Source organism: Anas platyrhynchos, chromosome 2 (assembly GCF_047663525.1).
Source record: "Anas platyrhynchos isolate ZD024472 breed Pekin duck chromosome 2, IASCAAS_PekinDuck_T2T, whole genome shotgun sequence".
Taxonomy (NCBI): Eukaryota; Metazoa; Chordata; class Aves; order Anseriformes; family Anatidae; genus Anas; species Anas platyrhynchos.
Genome location: NC_092588.1, coordinates 65,920,358 through 65,944,224, shown reverse-complemented (window position 1 = coordinate 65,944,224; position 23,867 = coordinate 65,920,358). Strand labels below are relative to the sequence as shown.

General features: G+C 35.0%; 1 long non-coding RNA gene across 1 annotated transcript in view; it reads right to left on the bottom strand.

Moving 5' to 3' along the window:
- Positions 1-781: 781 nt before the first annotated feature.
- The window catches only part of LOC119716023 (uncharacterized), a 27,564-nt gene continuing 4,478 nt past the window's right edge, over positions 782-23,867 (bottom strand). The window contains exons 2-4 of the long non-coding RNA XR_005263635.2: positions 15,468-15,535; positions 4,735-4,813; positions 782-1,333 (exon numbers count right to left, since the gene is read on the bottom strand). This is a non-coding gene — a long non-coding RNA (uncharacterized lncRNA). The remainder of the gene's footprint in view (positions 1,334-4,734; positions 4,814-15,467; positions 15,536-23,867) is intronic.

The window sequence follows — 23,867 nt, the reverse complement described above, 5'->3', positions numbered from 1 at the left end:
GCATGCCTTACAGTCCATACAAGAAGAAAGTTCAGTTGCTTTCATTTTGCAATTGCCTGTCAAACAGATGTTGACAAAAATCCACATCCCCAAGAGAATGTATTTCATTATTTTAGTCTTGGAGACACAGTTACACACTTCCTTCGTAACAGAAAGGTAAATTACTATAATAGTGTTAACAAAACTTTATTAGGATTTTGGGTTTGCTCTGCAGAAAAGACTAAGTATTATAACTTCAGTTTATTTTAATTCTTTTCCACAAAACAGTAATCAGGTCACAAACCAAAAGAACACGCATAGATAGCTTAGCCATAACTTCATATAGGATACTAAAGTGTGATAGACATTCTCCTAAGTATTCAGGTATAATTTGTAATTTAGATAAAGCCTAGATTTTCTTGTACTTATTCACTAAATACAGTAACTGATGTACAGTCTTCAGACAAATAAACTATTGGTCAAAGAACCAATAAAAAAAGAAACTTGATACCTTCTATATCTATGAATCAATTCATGAAACTACAAAGAGAGAGAGAGAGAGAAACAAAAAAGGCATTAGAGCAATATATAGCAATATAACAATATATAATTATTCACCTAAATTTAACTACTCACTGTTCAGGTACATCTCAGTAACTGCATGTTAGGATTCAAATAGCTAATAAAATACTTTATATTATATATATATATATATATATATATATATATATATATATATATATATTATAATAGCTAATAAAATAAAACTGCATAGATTTCTACTATCATCAAATGATGTCTGCAATACTATGTTGAAAACACACATTTCTCAGTGAAGTTTGGTTCATAATATTTAATTAGGGAAGCCACACTAGAACTTGTTCCCATTTTGTAGAATATCTTTCTTTCAAAAATAACATAATATGGATTATAAAGGTAAAGAAAAAGAAGCCCCAAATTAACCAAATTTTAATCATACTTATAATCACCCTACATCTTTTCCTCCTCACCTCATTTCTTTTACTTATGTCATCTCCATGCCCAGGATTAATGTGTTTGTTCACAGATTGGATAATTAGAAAGGCCTAATGCCAGTGGTAGAAAGTGAAGGTTACCAAGAAAAATTAAGGTGGGAAGGCTCTCTACAGAACACACAGCGAAGTTCCTTCACAGAAATAGCTCTTGCCTTTCAAGTGCTAGGCCTCCCTGCCTTTCAGAGCATATTTGGCAGGTTCCCGTTTTTTTCTTGTCTGTTTTGGTGCAGTTAAATGTTTACATCATTGGGAATCCATCCCAGTGGCAGGTCACCAGAGGTCCAGGAGCAAGAATATTACACCTAGTACTCCTCAGCATCCTGAGAGGGAAAAAAAAAAAAAAGCAAGAGGATAGAGATAGAGCCTCGAAAACAGAAGAATCTTACTCCTGATTCCCACAAAATTTGAGATGTTTTTTAGCCTGAACATGTAATCTGACCCCTGCAGATGAAATCTTTGATGTTTCCCCAATACTTCCATCATTAGCAGCTCTACCTCATCTACCTTGGAGGCTTGTGTCTTTTTCCTTGGGCTGTGGTCTGAGATTCTTTGGAATACCTAGGGATTGAGACTACTTCTGGGGGGAGTCAAGAGTCCACATTCTCATAGGAGAGATTAGGGACAGCTACTTGAATAGGGTTCAGCCTCATTTATTTTATTTTTTTTCCATCCCCAAAATGCTGCCTGCAATGTTATATACTGGTGCAGGTTTTCCAGATCTTTGTTCAACAGAATGAATGTTTTTGATAGGGCCGTCATACATCCAGAATCTCCATGCCTGGGTGCAACGTAGGCCAAGATTGCATGGAAATATACGCAACCATATATACAGCAATTCAAATAGAAATACAGAGCCTAGATAAAATTAAAAAAAAAAAAAAAAAAAAAAAAAAAAAGAGGAGGGAGAGAAGATAGGGTTAAGTATTTTCCAACGAGAAGCTTTACTGTGCACATGTTTATCTGTATACAGGTAAGGATCAGATTTTACAGACATCAATTCTGATTCATCCCAAGTTTGCAAAATTACATTTTATCTTCCCATCATTGCTCCATTTCTCAACTTCCTCCCTCCAAAATATCATCATGAAGTTCCATGAGAAATTCAGAGGAATAAACAAGGAAAGAACACAACTTTTCAAAGTTATCTCTGGAAATCTTTGGAAATGTTTCAGTATCTAAAATGTGACAGTTACTGTGGGGATACACCTCACTTATAGGTCGGACAACTAAATTTGAGAAACTGGATTTAGTAATTCATTTATATGTGTCTCTTTCACGTCTAATTCTGTATCACACTAGGATAGAGTACGACAACTGGGTTCAAGGCAAGTTCTCTCTTTCACTCCTTGCTTAATTACATCTTGAAAGAACTGAATGAAATTAATTCAGGAGTAAAACATTTTGAACACTAAGAGCATCATTATATTTTACCTGAAAAGCTCAGTGCCCAACAATTAGATGGATGGCACACAATTCTATCAACACCATCCCCCTAGCTTCCTGATTTGTACTAGATATTTTACTCCTTTCCTTCCATATGCATTCAGAATTTTGCCAGAGCAACCTAGTCTGGCTACTCAGATTCCCAATATCCGTCAGATTAATGCTAAGATAGGATGTAACAGTGATCCTCTTCTGCTGATGATCCTCTTCTACACTGAAAAAAAACCTCTGTTAATACTAAACAGCAGATTACAAGAATCACATCCTCCCTCCTCTAATCTCTGCCTGTGTTTATACTTCATCCAGGGAAGATTTTGATCTCACCTTGGTCATTTCCTGGTGTACTTTCAGCCCTGTACCTGAATCAAAGACATGTTCTTCACAAGCTAAAAACTGCTTGGAGGATCAACTTTCTCATGTTTCACATTTAGCATATCAGCTGCTTGCTCGTCTAAATTTTGATGTATTTTTCTGTAGGGTAAGTAATCCAAAGCTTTTCAGTTACTACATGAAATGAATGTATGTGTGATTAATCGGTCTATTCCATAATATTAACCTACTAGGAATATTTTTCTTAGCTTAGTGGTTTGGGTGCTCATGGGATAACAAAATCTTAAGATTAAAAAAAGTAAATGTATTTAGTCATGTATTTCATCTCCTGATCAGGACAGAGTTGTGCCTTGCTGCATGTCAGATAATGACTGTTCATCTTTTAAATAAACAAGAACACCTTGGAGTTATTATACCTTGTCTGTATCTCCTCAGTAATGATATTACTGTTTGGATTTTTCATTAAAAACAGGATTTTATTAAAACATTTTTATGTTGAATCTGAAAACATAATTAATGACTCAAAATTGAACTGTTTCTTTGCTGATGTTTTACAGCAAACATTTTGAAATGCACAGCTTTATCACTTCAATGCACTGGCCACAGCTATCTTCCTGGTAAACTGCTGGGCTTGGGATCTTTAAAACTTAGCACACCACTAGGACCAGCTTGGACTGCAGACGATTTTTAGACAACTCATGGTACAAGTCCTGTTTGATTTTTGTACCAGATGACATTGGTATCAGCATCAAGGCAGATGAAATATTTAGAAAAAATCAGCCCAGGGCATAATTTCCTGCCCATCTACATGGGAGCTACATGCAGGATTGCTTATTCTAACAGTTAGCATGTGAATATGTTTCCTCCTCAAGACCCTATATACAATATGTGAATGTGATACAGGCATGAATTACCACAGTAATTACTGTGGTAATTAAAGAAATATCTGACTCTCAGTGGTTATTTGCATGCTGAAATCTAGGTCTAGAAATAAATAAGTATATGAAATACTCTATGAATTCATATTATCATAACACATACACATAACTATATATAATTATTGCTGTTTTAGTAGCTGGAGTACCTGTACTCTTCACCAGGAAAAGAAAAAATCCCAGGATCCGATCCTGTCACTGTCTGCACGAGTGTGCTGCTTGTGAAGAAGTTAATCATATGCTCTGACTTTTAAAGATGAATCTCACTTTGTTCTTAGATTCCTAAAACTGCTGGAGTTTGCAAATTAATTTTCCAAAACCTTTCTTCATATTCTAGAACATGCTTCAAGGCAGTTCACAATTCTTAGTTGTTCACAGCATTAATTTACTTTATTGATGACATCATCAGTATTTTGTCACTGTAGAGTTTAGTTGTCCTGAGTAAAGCTGACCATGGAAGTTTTGAACATTGATTTTTTTTTTCCCTTCTCTAACATAAGCGAATGATTTATCATCTTCTTCTGGGACATACGCCAGAGGCAAGAAATAGCTCTAATAACATGCTCTAAAGTGACTTATACTGATTGTGTGTTTAAAAACCTGGTCAAGAAATGTACTCTACCTGGACAAAGGAACATTAACCAGCAGGAAAGACAAGAAAGTTTTTAAAACAAATGACACCTGCCACACACAAAATGCAGAACCCAGTTTTCCTCAAAAGCTCAGAGACTTTTTTCACTTGTGCTTGAATTATAACTATATGAACTCAATTTTTATTATTTAAAAATTTCTTAATAAAAATATTGTGAAAATACATGTCAATCAGGAAAAGGTAGAATAGGTTTCATGTAGGAACTTTCTCCTCAACAGGGCCTTAGATTTTCCCATCACTAATTTTATTAATTTTCATTCTTTTACATTGTTCTACAATACAATCCTGAAAAGAAATAAATAACTAAATTAATCTAAATCTCATACAACAGATGACAGAAAAAAACCTTTGCACTACTTACAGAATAAGCAGAAAGCAAGTATGAAAAATAGTTTCATAGGTTTCCTATCTCTGTTGCCTCAGTAGATTCATGTATGCGCCTGTGCATTTCCAAAGAGAAACAGATAGGATGCAATTAGATGTTTGCTTAGGTGAAGAAGCTGGTTATTTCTTGATTTATACAGCAGTCTCATAAGCAGTCATTTTGACACTATTGATACAACAGGAGAAGGAAAAGCTCTAGTACAAGGATGGGAATAAAAGTGAAAATATTAGAGGAAATAGGACCTCCTTATGCTGGAGGGACAACTAATAAAAGCAAATATTTTGAATGTATTTTATAGATAAAAATTAATTTTGATTAAGGAAGCAACTACAAATAATGTACCAGCAAGCTTTTAAATTGGTCTCAGAGTTGTAACATTTCTAATGTGCAAAAAGCCCAGAAACAGAGTGGGAAATATATACATTTTTACTTTGCATGCCTACAGGCTAAGTAAAAATAAATAAATAAATAAATATAAAATAAATAAAAAATAAATTGGAGATGCTTATGGGGGTAATGACAGACCTTTACACTAACTGTGTTTGGCCACTTTCTTACTTGCTCTTCTGCATATTTTTTTTGGAAAATTTTTGGTCTCCTAATTGTTCACTTGAAATAACCAGAGACCAAAAATTATATGTTTATAAACAGTTTATGAACTTTGGTCAGATCCATTAATGTAATTTATTTTAGGACTATTTATTTTTGGACAGAACAAGAACTATTTATGTATGTAAAATCATTCAGGAATCCATATATTCATTTACATATACTGTCACTAGGCTAGATTTTTAGCTGACTTAGATGGATATAGCTTTATGGGTACATGATGCTTTGTACCTACAACATTTTTATACTTCTGCCTCATATAGATAAATTAAAAATAAGAATTCTGTGATTCTGTAAATTCTAATGTTCAAGAGAATTGAGTTTTTTCTCCCAGACTGAAATACTGGTGTATAATATTTCCTGATTTTATTTATTTATTTATTTTAATTACAGTACATTCAAGATATTAATCAACCAGAAATAAACTATTTTAAGTTAATATTAGTTTATTGTAGTGGCAAATCATTGCATAAATTCAGGTAAAACAGACTGTTACAGACTACTAGGTCCGATCTTATGGTAAATTTCGGAAACACTGGATTATACTAAATTAAATAAAATATGTGAATATTTTTACTTTTTTTTTTTTTTTTAATTACTTCTACACAGCAAGAATTATCCCCCTTCCAAAAAAAAAAAAAAAAAAAAAAAAAAAAAAGAAAAGTTATCTCTGCAGTATCAAAGTCACTTTTCAACTTGAAAAAGCATCAGCTCAGTATTTTGAGCTTTACTAGAATTCTTATTCTTCTGTTTCAAAATTTGACATGTTTTCTCAAAACTACTTCTGAACCCTCATTTATCTTTGCTACAGGAGTCCACTGCATTTTTTTTTCTGAACTACCTCTTCCATAATATCCAGCAGATATTATGGAAGACACATATTTTACATTATTTTTATATTATGGACCCTAACAGCAGAGGGTCCAGCAGACCCTCTCAATATATACTTATTGCCTATGTATGAACACTACTTGATGAATATTCTCACAAGTCACTACTCCCTCCTTGATAGCTTGTCGGGATGAAGAGATTTTAAATGATAGTATTCACTCTATTTGCACTGCCACTTTTGCTGCAGAAATTTTTGATAAACAAATGAGTTAGCCACCAGGAAGAGAAATCCTTTTCCTTTCTTCTGTTGAGGACCCTAAGGAAAATCTCTGCCCCTCTTCTAAAGAGATCTACATAGGTTGGGGAAGAGCAGGTTAGTGCCAGCTGTGCACTTGATATGAGCACCATCTGGCACTTGCGGGGTAGGGTGACTCTGGGGGAACACTGTCAAGAGCACTCTGCCATTGCTCTAAAGAGGAGCAACTACAACATCTTGCTAGAATATGCTGCTGGTTTTAGCATATGTGATAACAAACTGAGACTGGACATGCCACTTCTTATGGAACCACATCTCCCCAACTGATGAGGGATCCATTTCTGTCTTTATACTAAAAGAAACCTGGGTTTGGAATTTATTCTCCTCAAGGCCTGCTTAAGCACACAAACCAGTGTTCTGATTGTTTATTTTCCAGATCCACTGGGCTATAAGATACATGCCACAAACATTAAAGTTTTACAGGTTACAGTGTGTAAGACATAGTAGCAAGTTTTCAGCATTGAATCCAAAGGAACATTTCTTTCTTTTAACAAGAGTTAAGAACTCAAGAAGCAGATCAGTTTTAATATATAAAATGCTGTAAGAAAACATTTGCCAGATGATTCTTGGAAAAGAAATTAAAGCAGAAACTTACTAGAGTCAGGCTACACAAAGAATAACCACATGAGCAGATATTGACATCCAAAGTTAAAATCAAACAAAAATCTCAAACTCAAAACAATCTTGCACTTGTACCCTACGTTAGAACATACTTTCTCTTCCACCTTTTATATACACATGATCCGTCTGGAAAACAAAACAATAAAACCAAGCAAACAAATAAACAAATGGGGAGGTGGGAAGAGAGAAGGGCAAACAAACAAAACAAAGATATACAGGCGAACTAAGATATACCCACTCATGTTAACATTAAAATATTATGTAATATGAGTTAGTTCCAAAATATCCAAATGGTTCAAGTGAACACTGAGATAGACCTAGTTTTGGTTACTGTTTAAGTAGAGATATAAGTTAATAAATTTATACCTTTCTATATGAGTCCCATCAATTTGTAAGAGTATTTCCACAGATAGAGACAACTACATTAAACAAAAATGGTTCAGCAATCTAAGAAAGGATTCTTTGGATCTTATGCATTTCCCAGGTCATATTATGTACGGCTTATTCATTCATTTGGGGGCTGGATAGCAAAGTAATTAATATTAATTAGAAGTTATCATGTAAGAGTAAATACTACCACATCATTGTTACTTTTTTATACATATTTAGTACTCACTACAAAGGAGTGAGAAATCCAGCAGTTATGACCAGGCTTCTGAAAATCTGGCCCCACTTTTAAAATTCTGACAAAAACAAACAACCAAAAACAACAACAGAACTATAGATTATTATCACTGAATGAACTCCATTTTGTCTTCCACTAATGAGCTTTGTTTCCATCCCCAGGATACAAATACATTCAGAAGTTACACCATTTACATGATTTCATGTTGTGGCTCTAAGAAACAAATTCAATTGCTTCTGTTGAGATGACAGGGACTCCTTGGGCCTGGACACAGAAAAAATTGTTTTTGTTTTTCCATTTTTTTCTTTCCTTTTTTTCTTCATGCAACACTATTAAAAATAAAAGTTCCATTTTGACAAATAAGATTGTTTTCAAAATTTGAGTACATTTTGGAAGTAGAGGGGAGTATAATTCATTTTTTCTCTTAAATTTCCGTGTTTTTATTTGTTTGTTAGTTTTTGTTTTGAGGTGGTGGTGATAGGTTTCTTTAGTATTCTTTTATTTCTTTGATTTTTTTTTTATTATTATTATTATTTATTTTTTTAAAGGGATTCTATTCTAAGATATCTCTAAAAACATGTATATCAAGTGATGTTTATTTTTGAAAGTTAGTATTCCTGGTGGGGAAAAAAAAAAACAAAGCTCCAAAAAAGCTCCAAAAAAGCTCCAAAGCTCTACAAAGCTCCAAAACCAGAAGGCTGACTTACACCCCTTGCAACTGACTTGCAAGAAGACCTTGTCCTCATTTTTACAAGCAAGTGTACCAGACCTGTGCTGTTAGTCCATTTATGTAAATAATAAGTCCAATTCCCTTTGTGACCTCCTGCGAAAGCTGTGCCATTAGAGCCATAGTGTCATTTAGGCAGTCAGTGGAGAATCAAAGACTGCCTGTGCTGCAGCAGCCCACTACTATGTTTCTAAGAAAATGGGCTCTTAAAAAAGGAAATGTCACACCACAGAGTGAGAGATAAACAGAGGTATATCTTTAGAGCAGCAGGCAGGGACTGTAGAAACACTCTCTGTAAATGACTTTGATCCCCTAGTGTGATGAATCATGGAGTCGCAAATCCTTTTTAGCTAATTGCTATCAGCTTGCGAGATTTTTCCTTCCATGTTCAATATCAATTTTCAGGGCCATAAGAGATAGCACTTCTCCCCCGAGCCCGCTGGCGACTTACCGCTAAAACTGAACTAGCACCACTTAACAGTTTAAAGGGGGAAGTCATTTAATATGACACTGCTGCTAGTAACTAAAAGGGAAAAATATTGGGGGCAAATACATGCAATAGTAAACCTTTTTACTGTCAGTGACCTTCCTTTGAAAACTGTCCTTTCCCTATCTGTGTAGTATCAGTATAGCTATCTCAAAGCAAAAGAATCTTTAATTATTCACAAGTGCTAAACTGGGACCTCAGAAAAAGGAGAGTGAAATCTAGTCATTTTTAAGGCCTAATGACTTAACCACTAAAAACTGAACAGAAAACAAACTTTTAAAATATCTTTTGAATCCTACTATGAAACTGAATGGGAAATTAACAATATCCATTTTACCAGTTAATTTTAAACAACACTTACTCTGCAAATTTCATTACATTTTTCATTTGCAGAACAATCTCATGAAACTATTATTTCTTTTCAGGAAAATCTGTAGATCTTTTTTCCATATTCAGTTCAATGAGACTATAGATTTTTTCCATATACAAGGGGAAGGGGAGGCGAAGGGGAGAGGAAGGGGGGGGATTCATTCATTATTTCCCAGAAGTTATTCCTTTGGCCTTCTTGTCAGGAAAAATGTCTAACATTAAGGTAGAGATACGTTTACTTGAGGTGGGTTAGCCTTCATATATTGTAATAAGACAAAAAAAAAACATAGGATTTTGACATATATACTGAAACCATAATATTTAAGTTTTATATGCCTTTTCAGTTTTGAACACTTGACCAAGTTTTAAAGGTTCCCATCTGTTTCTTAAGAAAAATTCTTAGCAGGTGGAGTTGCTTTGTCTACTGTTCTGAATTGTTTAAGAACAGAGTAGGAGTTCTCAGGTTTCCTCTTACATCTGGGTTCCAGTTATATGTGTTCACTTAACTTGTATGTATTTTTAATACTTAACTAAATGTCCAAGGGAGTACATCAATTTCTCACATATTTTTCACCTGCCTTGCTTACGACTTTTCTTCTCTGAAACTTGACTCAAAAATCTTACCATACCATCTGTGGCCCAAATCACAGCACCATCACAGATGATGCAAACATTAAAAAGTACCTGCATTCTGAAATTATACTAATTTAGTTAATTTGATATGGCATTGCATCAAAGCTTCTTTATAAATTAGATAATTAGAATTATTTCCTATTCCTAGCATATTTACAGAGATGTTACAGTAAACAAACAAGGACAGGCAACTGCAGGATCAGATCTTTTCCTTGGAGTTAAAAATGTGGATGTTAAATTTGAAATGAAATTACTTACTAAAAGCTAAAGTCACAGAAAGTTAGACAAGTAGTTTGATTCTAGAATCCCCTGACTTTCCCCAAAACATTGAACAGTTATGTTATGAGAAATGAAAAACAAACAAACAAACAAACAAAAGTATTGACAATCAATCTCATTCTGCAATGAATTATACTTCAAATATAGAATATTCAAAGTGATTAAAATGATTTGTGCATTTATGTACATGTTACAGCTGGTGTCGTAAACTGAAAAACAGTTACAAATACTATGTACAGGTAAAATGTCTTTATTTGAATTAAGCCAAATTTAATTTAAAGCCAGTAAATAGCCACTTCTGGCAAAAGAGACAAGAGCAAAGATCTCACAGAGATTGGTGGGAAATTTTGTCTGCTACCTTCTCTGACAGTGTTAAAATGAATTATAATCATCAAGTGTATCACAGACTATTTCTAGTTCACAAACATACAAAAATTCAAGCTGTTCCTAAAACTCAGTGAAGATTTTCATGCAATTTAGAGTGAATTCCAATTCAAAAAGTCTGCAAAGTTATAACTACTTAAAGACTTGTCAGGTAAGGTCTGAATGAAGTCTAACTTGTTTCTCGTGAAGATAAACTTCATGTCTTTGGCCTTTGAAATCAGGATCTAAGAAACCTCAACAAGATTCTGGATCAACAAAACTATTCTTCTAGTAAAGTTTTATTGATGAATTTAAATAAATACATAAATGACACTTTGGCTTTATGACTGAGTGCTGAATCAACCTGATAATTACCAATGTGGCATGCCTTTAGGGAAGAAGACTAGTGCTCTTCCATTACAAAGGCAATATATTGTACCTTTTGAAAAGCCAGTGATATTAGCACTAACATATTAAATTCCTAATATTCTTCTAATTGATTAAAGGGGTTAGCCCATTTATTCCAATAACAGTTATTTGTTAATAAAGATTTGTTTCTAGACAGTTCAGTTTTTTTCTATTTTTTAAATAGAAAAAAAAAAAAGAACATGTATATAAACCTGTATTTCAAATAACTGGAAGCAATGGGAAGTTATTCTCATTAAAAACAAAGACAGCAAGTTTTGATAAAAAGTTGATCTTACAAATGTTATGTAGATTTTCTCATATACACAACTTTCCGCCATTTATCTACAAATAAGAAACAGTTACAAAATAATATTTAAAATAGCTAAGAAAGGTGATGCCCATCAATAAAATTTCATTATTAAATTGTTAATGATGAAAGTCTGATTTCTTTTATTTGCTCTGAGTTTTCAAAGAGAGTTTGAGAATTTTGACAGTAGCTCAAATATTTGAGCTTCTATTCATTGTTTTTATTCAGTAGCTAATTTAGTTGTAGCTTAAAAAGAAACAAAAAAAAAAAAGAAGAAAAAAAAACATAACAAAATAAAGATATAAAATAAAGTGCATTTGAGGTTTTTAAATAAGTAGGGGCAATATTGTGTGGACTATTCTAGGAACCACACAATACTAGCTAAAGTGATGCATCTCAGGAAGAGTGACACTGTACTATCAGTGAGAATCACTACTGGAGTTTAGAGGGAAACTAAGATTGCCCTTTTACATCTTTTAAAAATTGTGTGAAAGAACATCTCTGTGGTGATCACTGTCAACACTAATATTGTGTCTGTGTTGTTGAGCATTCAGGCAACACCAGCAAACTAAAAAGAAAAACAATCCTGCCCTGTCTCTTCACTGTATAATTCTCACTGATGCTGGTGGATGTCCTAGCGGTAGAGAGGGTAAAGGATAAGGTCACAAGATAATGAATTTAACTCTAGGTTTTTAAATGAGGGAGGTTGAATTTGGAGGTGTTTTTTGTTTGTTTGTTTGTTTTTTGTTTTTTGTTTTTTTTTTTTTTAAATGGCATCTTTTTCTTCCTTGGGGAGATCTGCAGGCTGTGGCTTTTTGCCTTTGAACATCCTCAAGTCAAGCATCAAGAAAAGGTGATGAGGGTTAGGGAGGCTCCCTTGACATTTGGTGCACTGGCATCAGCCTTTGCAATTATGGGCCACCTTTCTAGCAGACGGTAATTGAAAAGTGTGAACCACATGGGCTCTAGTCAATAATAGCGTCAGCATACAAATGATACTCTGAGCTTTCTGTGTTCACCATTCACTGTTTTTGCTTTTCACCTTTTATCCTTCTCAGCATCATGACTTAATCCAGTCTAATGAGGTGATCTTTATTGCCAAAAATCAGCAGCAACACAGCTCTCTTCTGGCACCACTTGGGGTTTGTAAGTAGTCAAAAAATAGTGAGTCTGTCAGCTTTCCAAAAGGGCGGACAGTGCACCTTTTGAAATGTTCTTAGCTTTTTGAGCTCTCTTTTGAGCACAGGCTTCTTCCACACTTGCTAAGGAATGCATGCCACTTTCATACAACTTTTTCATCATTAAGGCAGCACCAACCCAAGGTGGCCAGAGCATTTGAGCTAGCTTAGTACATGCCTCTCTTAGCTTGAAGGTCATTATTGGTGGCCACATGTCACTATTTACAAACAGCAGGTGACTGCCCACAGTGGTGAGTGTGAATTTCCTTTGCTCTCTTTTCCTTACCCATCTGTCCATGTTTCTGGAATTGTAAGTATCTGCTTGTACAAAAAGCTTCTGAAAAGACATACTAAGATATTGTAGGTGACAGGAAGATACAGGAAGTAACCAGCTATTTCTGAGTGACTAAAAGGAAAACAATTAATTTTACAGGGTTTTTATTCTTTTCTTTTGTCACAAACATTTTAATGTAAGGTCGCAGAAGAGTACATTGTCTATGTAGCACTTACAAAGACCTGGAATTAATGAATTTTGTCTAGCAATGGGTTTTTCATCAGATTTCAAAATGGACCCAGAAGCAAGACCTATGGGTGTCAGTAATAAATACATGCCCTAATAAAAATATAAAACAATCCATATTAAAAACAAACACAGTGTAATTGTAATTGTTGATCCTTAGAAATGGTATGGTATCCTTATCAACAATTTTAGCTGCAATGGCAATTTCAATTTTTAAGATGGGACAAGAGGGTGAGGATGTGTGTGTTTGGGGGAGGAGGGAGCGGGGGGGGGGAATGGAGAGAGACAAAGAAATATAACGGAAAGTATTACCATGGGATTAGATCACGTGGCTTTAATACATATATATACAACTGAGAAAAGCAGAGAATTTTGCCTCTTACTCTCCTTGGACCTCTTTCTCCCCTTTCTTCATCTCTAATCTGTGTTTTTTTTGTTCCCCCCCCAGTTCCTTTTGATCTATTAGGGACAGGCAAGTCAGCTCTGTAAGTACAGATGGAGTAAATATGGAGATTAGCCTCTTCTCGTACTGCATTAGCTCCTAATACCTGATTAAGCCCAGAATCATGCAATTGTCTCCGTGTTGGCTATCAGAGTGGCAGAGCACAGAAGGGGGCAGGATGAAGGCTGATTTTGTAATGGATACTTATTTTATCCCAGTGCTCTAAGAAGATTAGGCCTGGGGGTGTCACATTAGCCATGATCTCTGGGCCTTTGGTAGTCTCTTGCAGTTTTCAAACACCTTAGCTTCAGCCATAGAACAAACAGGCAGCTTGGACACCGTGGCCCCATGTTGTGGCATGAATAATTGCACACTGCAAACTGTTTGAAGATCACAAAGTGCTGTGTAAATTACCCAGTTTGGGCTTAGTAGAAGTGATTTGTGGTGACTTACTGAATCTTTTCACAGTTCAGCATTAAACTTTCCACACTTCCCACTATCTCAGATGGAATGAAGGTTGAGTCGTATCTTCCTTTATTCTTATCAGTTCAATCTTTGTAAAGCCAGTTTGTATAAACTGCTGTACTATATGCAAACTGTGCATGCAGTACTTTGGTAAAAGTTCAATTTTATTTATCTGAAACACCAAAAGATGTCTATTCAACATAAACCTTAAATCAGCTCATGTGAAGAATGTAAGGATGTGTTCAAAACCATCTGTATAATACATGCCAAAATAGTACGTGTGAAAACCTGAATTTGTTTCTTTTTATTGAAGTTTCTTGCAAGATTTTTTTTTCTTTTTGTTTAGAATTAAGATTCAACTTTATCAATGAGCAAGCAAAGTCAAAAAAAAAAAAAAAAGAGAGTGACTTTTCACTGAGGAAAAATGTGAACTCTACTCTAAACTGAAACTTGGAATATGGGATTTAGAAAAGGAAAAGGGGGAAAGGGGGAAAAGGGGGAGGGAAAAGAAATGCATCTGTTTATTGTTTGTTTTTCATTTTTTTCTTCATCAATTAATGTTGGTGCTTTTTATCACTAAGGAGTAAGAAAACTAAAAACAAACCTTTGAGATGCATGGACACCCAGACGTGCACATATCTATGCACACACAAAATATGTGCAAGACTAGAATCTCCCGTTGTAAACCAGCAAGAAAATTAAACACCTGAAGCAGCTTCTACACACTACTGAAAGTGAATACTGAAATTGATGTTCATATCCTAGAGGATTTAAAGCAAGTGATCGCTAACAGTTTAACAGGAATGTTCAAATGCCATCCTTAGGAGAGATAAGCACATGCTAAGTGTGAGACACGAGTCTTCTAAACACAGTACATATTGCATCAGGTAAAATATTTTGAAAGAAAGAGAAGATGCAGAAAAATAATTCAGAAAGTCTTTATATACCTTTCAATTTGCTCTGCTTATCAGAGAAGCAGAATTTCTCCCCCCATCCACATGATAAATATATATTTTTGATCTGCAAATTGAGGAAGAACTATGCTGGATTGATAAATCGTGGGCTACATTACATTAAAAGAAAAAAAAAAAAAAAAAAAAGCCTCAAACCAAAAATCTGATATACCGCTCCGCCTATATTTTTGTTTGTGAGCCTATCTTATGTCCTCCATATCAAATACATACTATACAATCTAAATTTATCACAAATGTGTAAGGTATATCTAGAAGAAACATTATGGAATTTCCTGACTTCTACCAAACAATAAGAGACAGGTAAATATACATTAAAATTAACTTATGAATAGAAAAATAGCGAGATTATAAATTATTGTACAGACAATAATGCTCACAAATATGTTCAAGTACCTGGAAGACTTTGTTATCTGGTGAAGAACCCTTAAAATTCAAGCAGAGCTTTCTTTTTGCCTGAGAGAGGGTAGACACGTAAAATTTAGAACTGGGTGAGAAGCTTAAGAGTTTTTCGGCCTTTTGGACTGAATAGGTGAAGTTTTTTCTCACGTTTCTTACCTTGTAAACGAATAGAAAAAAAACTTCTGGGACTTGACCAAATCATCTTGTACTCTTCACAGTAAATCCTATTTAAGTGAGAAAAGATAATTTCAGTAGGAACCCAAAAGCGCTCAGAAACAATGGAATTGCCTGTGAGGCATAGTACAATGGAGTACGACCACAATTTGGAAGAGAATCCTAATTTTCTGATCCTCACTGGTGCTCTGAAAAACAGAGAAATCCACCAAGATATGGAGCCATTTTCCTTGTGTGTTAGTTTTTTAAAATGTCAGGAAGATATTTTGAACTTTGTCCTAGTGGGACCCTTTTTTTCCAAGGATTCTCCTAGACCTCATGTACACCAAGCCTGTCCTGTCCCACGACATTCAAATTAATAAATATAACAAAAATAAATAAATAATAAAATTACTTGTAAATAAATATAATATAGAAATAGTAAAAATACATGTAAGTAAATATGATAAATATATTCGACCTAAATTATTAAAGCAACCATATTAGTTAACTTACGACTCAGTAACATTTAAACCAAATTGAACACAATTCATAACTGTTGTATATCTTTCCTTATAAAGGCATTATTCATACATTTCTTAGATAAGCATTTAAACTCAACAGCTGCCAAAGTAAAGATTAATAACAGCAATACATTTATGACACAACAAGAGATAGTGTATAATCATTCGGTTCTGTGAGCTTTTTAATGCTGAAAATACAATATAAATTACTCAGAAGAGTAATTATAATCTGTTTAGGGAGAGATATATTAATGAATAGTATATTTTTTAAAAAAAGAAACTCTGTAAAATGGTCGGTTTTAGTCTGATGATTTTTATATTAAAAGAGATAACCATAATTTGTTCTCTACCTCTTTCGGAAGGCAGATTCACTCAGACAGCCTTTGATTATTCAGCATGGTAATCTTATTGTTTTAATATTTTAGCAATAAAAGTGAAGATGAAAGAGAAAATCCTGTAGTTAATGGTTACATCACTTAGGTTTTGGGAACTATTATATTTTATGTATATAAACCAGTTTGAATTAATTGATATGAGACCAATAAAGGTGGAGAGATATATGTTGATTGTATAACTTTCAATCTTAGAATTGATATTCTTATTAGTTTAGTAAACTGGAATGATGTTTCTCTTAATTCTTCTCTAGTGCCCTCTGGTTCTCATGTTCCATAAAAAATGTACACTAATTCCCCTGTATCATTACCCTTAAAGACCGTCTTGGGTAGTTCTATATTAACCCATGTAGGGATGGGGAATCCACAACCTCTCTGTACAACCTGTTCCTCTTTTATTTCAAAACCATTCCTCTTGTCTTATCATTATCTGATTGAGCAAAGAATTACTCTTTTATAAGCTCCCTTTAAGTACTGAAAAGATACAATGAGGTAACCTCAGTCTTCTCTACTTTAGGCTGAGAGAGCTGGGACTGTTCAGCCTTTCTTTGTAAGAAAGGTGCTCCAGCCCCTTGATCATATTTGTGGCCCTCCTCTCGACCCATTCTGACAGATCAATATCCTTTTTGTGCTGGGGGCCCCAGACCTGGACACACTACTCCAAGTGATGTCTTAACAAGGGCAGAGTAGAGGGTGACAACTTCCCTAGTCCCGCTGGGCACTCTTCTGTTGATGCAGCCCAGGATGCAATTGACCTTCTGGGCTGCAGCAAGCATGTACAGCTGGCTCATGTTGAGCTTTTCATTCCATCAGAAGCGCCATGTCCTTCTCTGCAGGACAACAGTCAGTGAGTTCTTCTCCCAGTCTATACTCATGTGTGGGATTTCGCCAACCCAGGTGCAGCACCTTGCACTTGGACTTGTGGAACCTCATTAGGTTCTCATGGGCCCACTTCTTGAGCTTGTCCAGGTCCCTTTGGATGGCATCCCTTCCTTCTGTTCTATCAAGTGCACTACTCAGCTTTGTGCCATCTGCAAACTTGTTGAAGGTGCACTCAATCCCTATGTCACTGATAAAGATATTAAACAGTACCAGTCCCAGGACAGACCCCTGAGGGACATCACTTGTCACTGGCCTCCACCTGGACATAGAGGCATTAACCACCACTCTCTGGGTGCAATCTTCAAGTCAACTCCTTAACCACTGAATGGTCCTCCCATCAAATCCACCCCTCTCCAATTTGGAGACCAGGATGTCATATGGGGCTGTATCACAAACCTTACAGAAATCCAAGCAGATGACATCAGTCAGTCTTCGCTTGTCAGTTGCTGCAGTTCCTCCATTGTAGAAAGCCACCAAATTGGTCAGGCATGATTTACATTTGGTGAAGCCATGCTGCCTGTCTCAGATCACCTCTTTATCTTGTATGAGCCTTGACATTGCTTCTAGCAGGTTCTTTTCCATGATCTTGCCAGGCACAGAGGTGAGTCTCACTGGTGTGTAGTTCCCCAGGTCTTCCTTTCTACTCTTTTAAAAACAGGAGTGATATTTCCCTTTTTCCAGTCACTGGGAATTTTGCCTGCCTGACAGGAATTTTCAAATATGATGGAGAAAGACTTGGCAACTACATAAGCCAATTCCTTCAGGAGCCTGGGATGCATGTCATCAGGTGGTCTCAAACCTGCTCTTCACTTACAGTGAGTGGGACTTTGTTCCCCCAGCCTCCATCTACAGGTTCAGGAAAATGAAAGACTTGGGAAGCCTCAGTGGCAGTGAAAACTGAGGCAATGAAGTTTTTGTGTACCTCAGCCTTCTCCCTGTCTGTCTTTACCTGTTCGTCCTTCTCATCCATGAGAGGGAGTACACTCTCCTTGGCCTTTCTTTTCTGAGCAATGTAGCTATAGACTCCTTTCCTGTTATTCTTTGCATCCCTTGCCAAGCAGAGTTCCATCCATGCCTTGTCTTTCCTTATCCCCTCCCTGTACATCCAGACTGCATCCCTATACTCTTCCTAGATCACATGTCCCTGCTTCCACTGCCTGTGCATTTCCCTCTTGCATGTCAGTTTGACCAGCAGGTCCTTGATCATCCATCCCGGTTGTCTACCCACATTTTTGTGTGGGTGTCTTGCCCACATTTTTACGCAGAGGGATGGAGAGTTCTTGTGCTTTAAGGAAAGCATCCTTATAGAGTTTTCCGTTCAACTCCTTTTTTTTCCTAAGGACAATGTTCCAGATAATCTTACCTAGTAAGTCTTTAAATAGCTTGAAGTTCACTCTTTGGAAGTTCAGGGTCTTGACTTTGCTCTTTTCCAGGCACATATTCATAGAGATCACAAGTTTAACCAGGGCATGGTCACTACAGCCCAGACTGCCTCTAATCTTGACCTCTTTAATGATCTCTTCAGCATTGCTGAGCACCAGGTCAAGTAATGCTTCTCCTCTGGTTGGTTTGTCTAATACAATTTATTTTGTGGAAATAGTGTATTTTATTGAATATACTGTCATTTTTTTCATATTTTTTTTTCATTTGTATATACATCTCCACATAATGCCCATATGATAGAACTAGCAAATATGTTCTGTAATATAGCACTGTAGGTTCATTCATATGTGTGTACTTCCTTCCACTCCAGTCTGTTACTTTGAAAGGATCAGTAAAAAAGTAGTTTATCTATCTCTAACATCATGAAATCCAGCAGTTCTTCCCATCTCTCACTTACCTGCCTTATTTTAAGAGGCATTCATGTGATGCATCAGTTTAAATTAGTTTATTTTAATACATAAATAATAATATAAATAATATCAAATTATCCTAAATATGTGTTTCTGGAAGAAAATAATTGGTCTGATAAAATGTTAATTTGATCTCTCCATCTAATCTGGTGTTCTGACTAACTATAGATGATTAAAAGAAAGGTACAAAGGTACAGGATGCTCTATAATGAGCATGTGATAGAAATGACACTAACAAAAAGACAGTTAAGAAATGACATCTTTCACATGGTAAAAGCAGCCATATTATTATTATTACACATTTGTAAATAATACCAAAAGTGTTAAAATATTATTTCAAATTCAAGTACTTGAAAGCTAAGAAAGGCCAGAACTAAAACTGTTTCCATGGATGGTATTTCAAAAACACAAACCTTTTCTCTTTTTTTTTTTTTTTTTTTAAATACTATAAACACCTTAGAATTATTAGATCCTCATACATTTTTTTTTCTGAAACATCTTTTATTGTACAGTAGATATGATGGGAAAGTCATGAGAAAATCAAATCTATATATTGAAAACAGTTCTATTGTGGGATTTATGCCCTGTTTGCATTTAGATGTTGGACTTTGCTTAGGAAAATTTGACTATGACATTTTTGGCATAAATATTTGGATTAATTCAATATTTAATTACACTAATTTCTATGAACAGCCACAATAAATAATAATAATTTAGAAAAAGAAACATCAGATGGTTGCATTTCTGCACATATTCACTCCTGTTTTCCTATGATAAGTACATAGATGCATATACTGATGCCACCTGTATCTCTATTTGAATCTGGTAAGCGTTTGCACAGATTCCTTTTCTAGCATTATGCCAAAATTTTTCATTGTACAAAAGAAAAAAAAAATATTCTCAGTTTTTCCTGGCCATCTCACAAACATGAAGAATCTTACTTGCTTACTCAAAACAGATCTCTTGAAGATAATTTTTTTCAAGACTTAAGGGGGGTAGAATAAGAGATAAGTTTCATATGACTTTCTAGCAAGAATCTGCACAGCATTTCAGTCAACACCATCAAACAACTTCAGGATTTAGATAAGGCTATCTTCTAAAGGCAAGACTACAGACAGCTAACGAGTTGTGTACACTTACCATAACTTATTCTCAAATGAAATAATGGGATTGAAATTCTCATAAGAATCATGACACTAGTTGCTCACAACCTTATTAACTGTAAGCATGAACCTTACATTCCAGAGGATAAGTACCAAGATAAATACCAAGATCCTGTTGAAGTCAGGGGAAAGTTTCCCAGGTAACTTCCTTATGATTATTCCTATCAAAGAAGTTAATATTTTTCATTAAATGGAGGTTGTTAACTTCAGTTATTATCACTAAGAAGAAAACATTCTTCCACTGCTGCAGATGACTTAACTAAAAAATTAATAAACTGATATACTGGCAGCCACCATGTTTTGCTTTCTCTCAGGAAAGTTGTTCACTCCGCAGTGGAATAGATCCAGGACTCTTCCCTCTTTTTTTTTTTTTTTGAAGCAGTCCATTTCAAAACTTTTATTAACAACTTAATTTCTTGAAGTGATATGCAGCTGCAATGGTTTAACTTGTTAGCTTAAAATGATGAAAAGGTTTTCAGAAGAATGCACAAGTTCTGGAAGACTTCTTGTGCCATTCCTTTATACACACACCTGCATGGGCAACTTATGCTGAATTTGTCTTGCAACTACAAAACTCAGCTTTGCAGAATTGCTCACGGTTGTTTGTTTGTTTTGTTTTGTGTGTTTGTTTTTTTTTTTTTGCTTCCAGCCTCCAGGCATTATGTGAACATTAGGGGAAAACGTGCTGCCTTCTTTATGTGTACACAGAAAAAGATACATAAATACAGTAACTTATGACTTTCCCACCCATTTCAGTGTTTTGTATAAAATATTCCATGATGAATATCGATTTTTTACTTTTTTATACAAAAAATACTTTGCCTGTTCTGCATTTCTTTACTAACAAACAATCGTAAAAGTTTAAATAAATGGAAACACACAGATAATTTGGATATTAAACCCCCCCACTAATAACCCAAACAACCAAAGACTAAAAGTAGCCAAAATACTTTTGCTGAGGGTATGGATAAATTTCCAGATTCCCCAGGGGAAACCATGATGAATTCTGTTTTACTTCTAACTAAAGTAGAGGAATACGATGAATGAAAGATTTCAACCTCCTACCATTACTGTGCTTTCCAGCCCACTGTTTAAGTAAAGGCAATGAAAGCTGAACTTCAGACCGCGTCCCCTGAAACAGCATCAGGCCATGGACTTGTTCCCAGGTTACAAAGTCAAAGTTAATAATGCTTCACAAGCAGCAACAGTTCTAGTTCTGTTAGCAAAATACCCACAAGTACACAGGAAAAAAAGAACATGTTCAGGAGCTAGTCACAGTTTAGTAGTGAAAAGAGATGTTGTTAAGAATGGTGCAGTAAATTCAGTTATGTTGTTCTTTTCACCCTTGTCTCTATTTTTTTCAGATCTGTTTTTGTTCCCAGACAATCTAAATGCCCTTTTATCTAAAACAGAAAATGTTACAATCCTTCTGTTTGTAGCCTTATACTTAACAGCAACCTTATCCTCATAAAGCAGAGCATGCACTTGATAGCCTGATAAGAAAAAAGTTTCACTTGCAAGACACAAAGGAAACAAATGAAAAATAAAAATAAAAATAAGAACTACTGTGAAACAAAAAGCCTCTGCGTAACAATAATAATAAAAAAAATCTCCCCTCCTATCATCACTAATTTGCTGGTTAATGCTGTCAGCTGAGAGGCCAAGGAAACAAAGAATAGAATTACCCTCTCAATCCAGGTGCTACCTCCAGGGCATGACAAACATGTTGGCAGAAGAGTGAGGAAACTTGCCCTAGTGCTCCTGGGCTATGCCTAGGGATGTCTTTTTTTTTTTCCCCCCCCTCTCCCTCCCCCCCCACTTCTCTCATAAATTTACTAAAAATCGCATAAGAAGAAAAAATGATGAAACATCTTGACAGTCTCTTTTTAAGTTTGTCAAAGATTTAACTGACTATTAGAAGTGCAGCAAGCCTGTCAAGGTGTAGATGGCTGTGTGCCTGAAAACACTTACAAGCTGTCCATTACTACTTATAATCCAGCCCCAGGCTGGATTAATTTGTGTGATGTTAAAAAGCCCTTCCAGCTATCCAAAGGTGTCAAAGTAGGCTAGCATAGACAGAGTACTTGGGAATACAGCCATAGACATTGCACTGAGGGAATACAACCAGGTGTCCACTCTCTTAACCTTATACAAGCTTTTCTACAATAAATCCTAAATCCTGACCTCCTATGTAGAATAAGTCAAGTTAGAACAGGCTATACAGATGGTGGGAAGAAGTTTTCCCAGACTTTGAGCAGATCATACTAGGGCTGCTAGTTTTGATACCTATAACTGTTAACAGCTCAGGTACAAAATACTTCCACTTATTTCAAAAATAAAAAGGGACATCTTCTTGAAGTCCAAAACAGAGTGAGATTATTAGTTACTATTATATTTAGGACTATTCCTCCTTTTTCTTTTCATATACCTTAGATTTTTTAGGCACCTTGTAATAACAATAGGAAAACTATATGCCAGAGTTACTGCCCATATTAAAACACTTGGATGAGCACCACAAAACTAATTTTTACAAACAGGGGAATCATGCACTTAAAATATAGACAAGCATGCTGACAGTGACACTCCATAACATTTTTTCACCTCTCAGGTACAGATATACACTACAAAATGACTATAAAGTCACGTATATTTTAATATCATGTTCTTCCAAAAACTTATCTTAGGATATCTTATGAAAATAATATATCCTATTAAGGAGTATAAAAATAAGTTTTACCTTATTTTTTATCTTACTAGCTTCTAGTACTGTTAATAGCAAACATTTTCAAAACATGAGCTAAAAAAAAAAAAAAAAAAGTTAAAAATTATAAGATTTTTATACTATTTATTCCTCAGATTTCAGGGCTGCAATCATATAATATCATATATATATAGATATATTTAAATAGAAAATCTAGGATTCTCATAAATTTTTTTTCATGATATCACTTGGGACCATAAGTAAAAAAATATGAAGTATTATGAAACTCATACAATTAATAATAACAGAATTGGCAAAAGAGGCTTATGTTTCAGGAAATAAAATAGGGTTGCTAAACTACCTTTCTAGAAAGAAGTGCAAAAGTAAGAGATGTTCAAGTAGTCATCATTGTTCAAAATGTTATCATTGTTCAAAATGAAAACATTTTAATAAATGAAGAAAAATGCACACATAGACACTTCTTGCTTGTAAAGAAAAAGCCTTGACACTGGTCAACAACTGTTCAGCAAAAGCCATAAGATATGTATTCTATCACTGATTTAGTCACAAATTTAATATACAGCAACATAAGTACTGCTACAAAGAAAAACTTTGCGCCCACCAGAAGCAGTACAGGGAACAAAAAACGATTTTAGGCACTGTAATGTTTCCTGTTAGACTCCAAACATATGCACACTACCTGATCCAGAAGGAGGAATTTCAGTGCTAGAGGTTCTCAGCAATAAAAGGCAGAGAAAGAAGATCCTAGACTGCACTTCCTAACATGAGATGCACAACTAACATTGTAAAAGTTACCAGAGAAATAGTTGTTCCTTGATGCTTTTTTGGACAACAAACTTTTGTTTGTTTGTCTATTGCCTAAGCAGA